This window comes from Canis lupus, chromosome 30 (assembly GCF_003254725.2).
Source record: "Canis lupus dingo isolate Sandy chromosome 30, ASM325472v2, whole genome shotgun sequence".
Classification (NCBI taxonomy): Eukaryota; Metazoa; Chordata; class Mammalia; order Carnivora; family Canidae; genus Canis; species Canis lupus.
The window spans coordinates 12,150,109-12,158,059 of NC_064272.1; the positions used below are offsets into that span (position 1 = coordinate 12,150,109).

Genomic DNA, 7,951 nt, shown 5'->3' on the forward strand with positions numbered 1-7,951 from the left:
AGATTTGGACTTGCCTTTTATAGGTTAAATGGGAGGGTATGATAGTTAATTTTATGTGGCAACTTGATTGTTTGACGTTTGGTCAAATAGTATTCTGGGTGTGTCTGTGAAGGTGTTGCTGGAGGAATCGGTAGAGCAAATTGCCCTTCCAATTCAGGTAGCCTCTTCCAATCAGTTGAAGGTCTGAAGAGAACAAAAAGGCTGACCTTCCTGCTAAGAAGGAATCTTTCCTGCCTGACTGCGGTGAGATGGGGCTTTAGTTTTCTCCTGCCTACACACTCGAACTGCAACATGAGCTCTTCCTGGGTCTTGAGCCTGCTGACCTTTGGAAGAAAACCGCACTATTGGCTTTCCTAGGTCTTCAGCTTGCAGACTGCAGATCTCGGGACTTGTCAGCTTCCGTGATTATGTGAGCCAAGTCCCAGGAATATTCTCCATGGATCAGGGAAAGTGATGATGTTTGCTTTCCTTCTCTCCCTCCCTCACTCTTTTGCATCTCTTCTGGTTGAATCCTGTTTTTATTTTTTATTATTACTTATTTATTTAATTTAAAAATAGTTGGCTGCATGCCATTGAGAAAATAACCAGTCTCCTGCAGCCTTACTTTTTTCAGTTGTAAAATGAAAATAATGTGTCCACCTCAAGTGTCCAACACAGTGCCTGGCACATAGGAATTTGCTGTAGGACAGTGATGAATCAGTTTTATAGGATCTAGCTTCTGACTGTCTGGAGAAGCCATATTATATCAGGAAGGAGTGGGAGGGAGATTGGCAAAACTGGTAGAAGGAGAGACGTGAGTCCCAGAGAGGTGGGCGGACAGAGTGCCCTAAAGGAATGCTATAGGTACCAGAGGCGGATTTATCTAGAAGTAAATGAAGTTTAAGCTCAGGGCCAGGATCTTGTAGAGGTCCTCATGGGTGCAGGGAGTTCCAGGAGGGCAGGAGCAGCCAGATTGCAACCAGGAAGTATTTCTTGTATTTCTGATAAATTGCCTAAAAGAGAAATCAGATGAAACAGTCCTGAGTCACCAAGAATCTCAGACATTTATTGTAATTTCTTTCTTTATGCATGCTAATATTAACTATTGTATTTATTTTTGTCTTTGTGACTTCAGTCTCTAAGTTGTATAGACTTTGATGACCATAAAACCAGAATCTCTCCTTGCCTAGAGTCTTGGCTCTCTGGGAGATGGTATATGGGGCTACGTGGAGTTGCAGGACCCTTTTGCCCTGCCTAGCCCAGCCCAGCAGAGTCTGTCCCAAGATCTGGAGCTGGGTAAAAGCCCTTCTCCGAATTGCTAGCTCTTGCTAATGCCTGCATTGCTACTCCAGGGGGCATTCAGAAAAAGTTGCTGTTCACATTAAGGACTCATTGTGGCTCTAGCCCTGCCTCTGACTCATTGTGTGACCTTTGGAAGATCCCCTTGCCTCTCTGAGCCTCAGCTTGCCCATTTGTAAAGTGGTACCAATACCTCCAGGGAGGGCTCGGGGTGAGCCCTGTGAGTTGCACAGCTCTCCGTGCACATGGGAGGGAAGTATGATTATAATTGTGTTGCTTTTCCTTGTACCTCTATTATCTTGCTATTACTTGAAATATGCCCACAGCTTACCATTTCAGTGACAAAAGAGCAAAGTTACTGCCCACTTTGACACACTGGTTTTTTATTTTTATTTTTTGCTGTTTCATTCTTTTTTCTTTCTTTCTTTCTTTTTTTTTTTTTGTGGAAACTTTTCAGTTTATGCAAAAATGTACTACCATGGGGAATGTCCTCATATATTCATAGTTGGCTTCAAATTATTATCAACTCATGGTCACTCTTGTATCTTCTAAGCTCCAACCTACTCCACCTCCTGTAATATTTTCAAGCAAATTCCAAATCATTTTAATTGTAAGAATCTCAGTATGTATGTCTAAAAGATAGAGGCTCTTCAAAAATGACATCACCCCTCCCCAAGAAACGTCATTTTTTTTTTTCACCTTTTAGATTTCCTCTATGCCCACTCCACAGGGGGCAGGAGTTATTTTAAATTTGAATGTCAATAAAATTCAACCAGTAGCATTTCCCTTCAATTATCTCTTAGGTCTAATAGCACTGTTAGAACTCGGTTGAGGAATCAGTTTGAATTAAACCCTGCTGCTTAAATTAGTGATGTAACCTTAGGAAAGTTCTTTAACCTTATACTAAACCTCAATTTTCTCATCTGTAAAATGGGGATACCAACATCCCTTTTACAAAGCAATTGTAAGAAGTCTCTGAGAGAGAGTAAGTAAAGTATAACTAGTAAACACTCAGTAAATGTAGCTGTTCTCAATGATCACAGTTTCTCCCTACTTTTTCCTATCAAATCCTGTCTTCTGGAAGTAATTTGGTTGAGAAGTAACTGAGGATCACTAGAGGGCTGATTTAAGTAAATAAGCCTAGAAAGCCCAAGGGGGAGGAGCCTGTGGAGGAAGAGGAGTCTTTCAGGAGTCTCACCACCTGGGCACTAGGTGAAAGCCCCACCTGTGCTGTGTGCACAAGGCTCCCTTGTGTCTCAAAACTGGGACCCCAGGGATTCAGACCATCAGGACAAAGCAGCTCAGAGTAAGCTTGGCCCAGGGAAGCCAGAGTGGGAGGAACAGAGTGGGTGGCCAGATCTGGAGGCTGTTCATTATCTATTTTTCACCTTGATTTTGGAAGTGTTCTACAAAGCTGATAAGTTAAAAGTTGGCTTTGTGGTTATTGAAACCCGAAGCAAGGAGGGCCCTGCCTGGTGTAGGCTTGAGGTAAAACAATTGTGAACCATACAGAGACCCACTGTTTCCCAAGAGCGAAAGTAGCTGAAATGTTAACTATAAGTCTTGCTGGCCTGATGGGTCTTTCATTAAGAATGCTCTGAATAATCCTTACACAGAGGCCAGCTCTGTTTGAACTCAGCCAAGTGTCCTAGCTGACACCCAGTGAGTGGCATGTCACATGGCATATGATTAGGGAGACTTTGACACAGGTGATCTGCACTGCCTCTGCAGGAAGGGCCAGCTGTGGAAAGGGTGGAATCCCAAAGACTTGTCTGGACCAGGGCCTGGAGCCAGTGACCAGTGATGGAAGTAAGAGATGCCCAGGTTACGGTCTCGTCTTTGTCAGCTTGGATTTTACTTTGCCAGTTAGACTACAGATATAGCAAAGCATTTATTTTGATCCCCTGCAGGAGGCATTCAACTGATTTAGGATTAACTGAAGAATTTTTAATCTGGTTTAGAATCATGAATTGATTTAATTATAAAATGTATTGCATGCACTTGTTAAATGAAAGTTAAATTTTATTGATTTTTTAAAAATGTGTCTGTTTCACCTTGTAAGAATGTAGAGATAAAGGGCTGTGGTCTTCTGTATCATTGGTAGTTAATTCTTTTTTTCCTTAGGGGTGGGGGGGGCGGAGAGAGAGAGAAGGAATTTTAAGCAGGCTTCATGCCTAGCACAGAGCCTGACATGGGGCTCAATTTCATGACCCTGAGATCATGACCTGAGCCAAAATCAAGAGTCAGACGCTTAACCTATTGAGCCACTCAGGCGCTCCTCATTGGTAGTTAATTCCTATTTCTTAACCTAATAAGTAAATATGTTTTAGGTTATCTTCTTGAGAGACTAAGAAATCATCTTAGATTTATGCTTAGTCATTTGATTGACAGAAATACTCTTGTTTCTTTTAGGTTGACTTCAGGGTCAAATTTAGCCTTTCTTTTCTGTTTGCCTTCTGGTTAAGGTTGTGTGATTGTTGCTTCCTTTGAATTTTTTTTTTTTTTTTGGTTGTTTCTGTAGACTTGGTTTAGGTCAATATCAGAAATGTTTTAAAAGATTTTATTTATGTATTCATGAGAGACACACAGAGAGAGGCAGAGACATGGGCAGAGGGAGAATAGGCTCCCTGTGGAGAGCCCGGTGGGACTCCCATCTTGGGATGCCAGGATCACGCCCTGAGCCGAAGACAGGTGCTCAACCACTGAGCCACCCAGGTGCCTCCAATATCAGAAATTCTTATTGGTGCCTGAGTAATGTTTTCAGACACCAAATGTACGGTTTTTCCAATGTCAATTCTCTGACACCCAGTGGGTGTCCAACAATTAAATTCTGGCATTAACCCAGAGTTAAATCAGACCCCACAGCTTAAGGGCTCAGCCCCACAAGACTGCCCCCACTTCAGATGTCATCTGTAAATAGGGTTCCAGGGGACCCACACTTTTACCTGGCTGACTACATATTTGTGGGTCTTCATGATCCCCCCTTAGGTTTGATAATTTACTAGAATGACACACAGAACTCAGGAAAACACATTACTTATGCTTACTGGTTTATTATAAAGTTTATTATAGCTCAGAAACAGCCAAATTGAAGAGAGCATAGGTGGGTGGTAAAGAGCTTCCATATAGCCACACCCCTCATAGCACTTCCATGTGTCACCAACTCAGAAGCTCTCAGAATCTCTGTCAAAAGTTTTTATTGAATTCAATCCTCAGGACGTTCTGTTTGATGACTGTTCCTAATGAAGCTGATTAAACTATTTGAGAGGACTTTGTGTTTATAAATACCGAATCCAGAAACAGGCTATGAGTAGCTGCTGAAATAGAACAGAACTAGCCTTCTTGGTGAATGAGGGAAATATTTGCATAAATTCTTCTTCTTCTCCTTCTCCTTCTTCATTTATTTGATAGAGCATAAGCAGGGGAGTAGTGGGGTGGGGAGGGGGAGAAGCAGACTTCCTGCTGAGCTTGATCTTGACATGGGTTTGATCTCAGGACCCTGGGATCATGACCCAAGCCAAAGGCAGATGCCCAACCAACTAAGCCACCCAAGTGCCCCTACTTTAAAAAAAAAAAAAAAAAAAGAAACCATGGTGTGTTAGGCTGGAAGGGAACTAGGAGTTAAATATCCTTAGATGTAGTGGCTAGAAACCAGAAACCTAGCCAAGCCTCCTTCTAGATTATTACTGTTTAACTCTTTCCAGCAGGTTTAAGATGTAGTGTCAAGACCATGAAAAAATGGTTTTCCTTTTCTGGGAAGTAAAGACTTTTGCTGTGATTCTGTCATTTTTATGGATAATCTGAAAAGGCAGGATGTAATAACTGTTCATCATAAAACATCTTCTTTCCTGGGGCACCTGGGTGGCTCAGTTGGTTAAGCTTCCAATTCTTGATTTCAGCTTAGGTTGTGATTTCAGGGTCTTGGGATCAAGCCCCATGTCAGTCTCCATGCTCACTGGGGAGTCTGCTTGAGATTCTCTCACTCCTTTCCTTCCCCCTTGCCCTACTCGTGTATGTACATGTATGTGCATGCATGCTTCCTCTCTCTCTCAAAAAATTAAAGGAATCTTAAAAAAAAAAAAAAAACTTCTTTCCCTACCAAACAGCAATATCCTACTTGATGATTTTCTCCACTCCTCAATCATTGTATTTTTTTTACTTTTAAAGATTTTGTTTATTTATTCATGAGAGACAGAGAGGTAGAGATACAGGCGGAGGGAAAAGCAGGCTCCCTGCTGGGCCCCTGATGTGGGGACCTGATCCCAGGACCCTGGGATCATGATCTGAGCCAAGGCAGACACTCAACCACTGAGCCATCCAGGTGCCCCTTCTCAATCGTTTTTTAAAAAGTGATCAAATTGAGTGATTTTTAAAATGTAAAATCTAGAGTTCATTAAAGAAAACTTGAGAAAAGCACACACAAAGATGAGGAAAAATCAATTATGGTTATATCAAAACATTAACAGTTAGGTGTCAGTACCATAAAAAAATAATTGCCCTTTCCTGGATAATGTGGAAAATATATCTGGATTTTTTAACTTAACATTATCAATAGGCAATGTTTTGTTGTTGATAAAGATCACAGAGATGGGAGAGTACAGTGGTGTAAAGGAGAGGCTCTGGCACCAGTGTCTGGATTCAATTCTTAACTCACTACCTACAGGCTATTTGATCTTGAAGTCGCTTAGCTGTTCCCTGGCTCAATTTTATCATCTGTAAAATGGGGATGATGATGGTGTCCAACTTCCAAATTGAATGTTTATGTAAAGGACTTAAGACATGTTACTTATCAAAATAAAGATTTTATTATTATAACATTAATGTATGTCTGTAGTAGACATTTTATAAAACATAGAAAGGCAGAAGAAATCAAAATCACCCATTATCGGGTATAATTATACTTTACTTAACCTCTCCCCCTGATATTTTGACACTCAAACCTCTATTTCTGCCCCTCCCCACCATGTTAAATTGAATCAGTCCTAAATTAGCATTGGTTAGGGGCACCTGGGTGGCTCAGTGGTTGAGCATCTGTCTTTGGCCGAGAATGTGATCCTGGGGTCCTGGGATAGAGTCCCACATCGGGCTTCTCCTAGGGAGCCTGCTTCTCCCTCTATGTCTCTGCCTCTCTGTGTGTGTGTCTCTCATAAATAAATAAATAAAATCTTTAAAAAATATAAAAAAATAAATTAGTGTTGGTTAAACCAGTCAGAGATCCGAGCCTTCGCTGGCCAGTGTAAGCTTGTGTTTTTTTCTGTAACCAGGATGTAATCAGATCCTATCCACAAACCAGTTAGCTGAGGGGGTCACCATATTAGGAATGAAAATGTGAGAAATATCTTTGTAAAGGGTTTTTTTTTTTTTTTTTTTCTTTAGCAGGAGAGGTTATTCCCTTAGCCTGGAATCCCAGAAATGGAAACACATGGTCAACGAATGAGAAATGTTATTTTCTAGAAGGGTTGACTGATTTTAAACTTGTAGCTACAGTTTATGAGCCGGGCCCATTTACTGTGGGTGCCAAATCCTACCCTCCCACCTCCCCTGGCTCCTCAGATCTGAGTTTTTTTCTTTTTCTTTTTTTTTTTTTTCAGATCTGAAATACTGAGGAAGTTGTTGGGAGTGCAAAAACTCTGGAAGAGTTTTTTTTTTTTTAAGATTTTATTTATTTATTCATGAGAGACAGGCAGAGGGAGAAGCAGGCTCCACAGGGGAAGCCTGATGTGGCACTTGATCCCAGGACCCCAGGATCATGACCTGAGCCGAAGGCAGATGCTCAACCACTGAGCCACCCAGATGCCCCTTCCTCTTTTTCAGTTGGGGGGAAAAAGTCATATAATTAAATTTTTCCTATTAAGAAGTTAGTGACCTAGAAGCATCACCCAGCTGGGTGCCTGCATTTTAATAAAGGGTTCCTGGAACATTATTGAACCCACAGGACTGAACTTAATGGTGGAATCTGAGGCAGTGAAATACCCAGAGAGGGTGATATATTGAGTCTGGACCCTCAAGTTATGCAAGTAGATGGTATCCAAGGTGTAAGGTCAGTTTTGTGAATGGGGTGAAGCCAGGGCCAGCTTCTGAGAAGCCTTCACGTTGTCACTGCCAAAGCACTAATTGCTCAGCACAGACACACATTTCCCTAAAGGTAAAGTGTGTCTCTGGGAGACACTGAGAAGGGGAGATTGTTTACTGAGTTAGGTATAATAAAAGACCGGTCAGCAGCATGTGCAGATTCTTTACATAAAATATGACTTTATGATACCAGGCAGGGCTCCTTTTATGGCTTTTTTATCATCTAGTTGAAATTACCAAGGGTGTGGAGGGCTTTGGCTTACGTGTAGCTAGTGATTTAATTAAATCGCGTGTCCACAGGCAAGCAGAGCCAGGATTCCTCTGAGTGGGTCCAAGGCCCTAAATACCTTGGTCTAAACTCTGACTTGCAGGTGGTGGGTTTCTTAGGGATGTTTCCATCTCATCTAGGTCTGGGGTGCCAGGAATTGTATAGTTGTTTCTCTGTGGATTCCTATCTTTGATGGACTAAAAAGACGAACGGTTACAGAGTGTACCTGAGAGGAGAATGGGTGGCAGCTGGATAAACCACAGGATGCCCTAGATTCATGGATGGACAAGGATAAGTATGGGCAAATTTTTAGAGAGCTTAACAGGTGAGGCC

General features: G+C 41.8%; 1 protein-coding gene across 1 annotated transcript in view; it reads left to right on the forward strand.

The window, feature by feature from the left end:
* Positions 1-7,951, forward strand: part of BLOC1S6 (biogenesis of lysosomal organelles complex 1 subunit 6) — a 114,542-nt gene that overhangs the window by 106,192 nt on the left and 399 nt on the right. The window lies entirely within an intron of this gene.